Here is a 1,428-nt window from a genome sequence, read left to right as displayed (position 1 = left end):
TAAGCTTTTTGTCCCCATCTTTTCCTGCCTATCTTACAGCAGCAGAATGCCGCTTCCTCTGTAGTTGAGACAGGGCACGCCAAAACTACTTTTATTTTGCAGCCTGTATTTCACGCTCTGTTTTGCACTTCTGTTTTATGTCACGTCGCTTTCGGCAATCGGGTATTAGGCGCTGGAAAGTCACCTCTGTAAAGTCTGCACTGCTGCCGAATGAATGAGCGCAGTCTGGGTTTTGGGCACAATGACCCAATACGTCGTCCACAAGGACGTGTGGCTCACCGATGTACGTTTTGAGCAATTTCGGACGAAAATGGACTTGGAACAGAGCCAAATGTTTGATCAGGCCATACGGAAAATTCTTGTTGGGTGGAGTAGTTATTTCTTAGTTTTGCTGTTGACTGTTAGAGAAAATCCCCATTATTGTTGATTGCTATGTGAAATAACAGATCTGCCAGTGTTATTTTGGCACGTATAAAGGGTCTGTCTTCAGCAGCCGTTGTGGCTTACGGCCACACCACCCTGAGCGCGCCCGATCTCGTCTGATCTCGGAAGCTAAGCAGGGTCGGGCCTGGTTAGTACTTGGATGGGAGACCGCCTGGGAATACCAGGTGCCGTAAGCTTTTTGTCCCCATCTTTTCCTGCCTATCTTACAGCAGCAGAATGCCGCTTCCTCTGTAGTTGAGACAGGGCACGCCAAAACTACTTTTATTTTGCAGCCTGTATTTCACGCTCTAGCACTAGGCGACAGTGGCAAGGAAAAACTTCCTTTTAAGAGGCAGAAACCTCGAGCAGAACCGGACTCAGGGTGGGCGGCCATCTGCCTCGACTGGTTGGGTTAAGAAGGAGAGAGAGGGGGAGAGGGGGGAGAGGGGGTAGAGAATAGCGAAAGAAGAACATAGCATAACACAGGTTCCATATCAGATGTAAGATGAGGCCAGTAATACAGCAGTAGTAATGATGGTAGTGATAATTAAAGTATTAACTGCTAACACAGCAATACAACTAATAGCAGTATAAGTAATTTCTAATTCTAGCAGCAGGTGTTGAGTGGAGTTGTAGGAGCAGCAGGAGACTTGTCATCACAGATCAGACTCTACAGTTCCAGAGGCAGAAATACCTGCAGAAAGAGACAGAAGACGAGAGAGAGACGGGAGAGCACAATACTACAGGAAAGGGGACATATTGAGTTAGTAACATGTAACATGGGATATGAATCCATATTGAGTGGAGAGAGGGAGGGAGAGAGAAAGAAAGAGAGAGAGAGAGAGAAAGGAGCTCATTGCATCATGGGAGAGCTCCCGGCAGTCTAGGCCTGTAGCAGCATAACTAAGGGATGGTTCAAGCCTGAGCCAACCCTAACTATAAGCTTTATCAAAGAGGAAAGTTTTAAGCCTACTCTTAAAGGTACAGAGGGTGTCTGCCTCCCGG

The 1,428-nt window shown here is 47.1% G+C and overlaps 1 non-coding gene across 1 annotated transcript; it reads left to right on the top strand.

Moving 5' to 3' along the window:
* The first annotated feature begins 501 nt into the window (after nucleotides 1-501).
* On the top strand, nucleotides 502-620 carry LOC127139710 (5S ribosomal RNA). The gene has a single exon (XR_007810070.1). It is a non-coding gene; the product is annotated as a 5S ribosomal RNA (ribosomal RNA).
* Nucleotides 621-1,428: the final 808 nt, after the last annotated feature.

This window comes from Lates calcarifer, unplaced genomic scaffold, assembly GCF_001640805.2.
Source record: "Lates calcarifer isolate ASB-BC8 unplaced genomic scaffold, TLL_Latcal_v3 _unitig_2103_quiver_1592, whole genome shotgun sequence".
Classification (NCBI taxonomy): Eukaryota; Metazoa; Chordata; class Actinopteri; family Centropomidae; genus Lates; species Lates calcarifer.
Note: the sequence above shows the minus strand (reverse complement) of the source record. Positions and strands in the feature narration are given on the sequence as shown.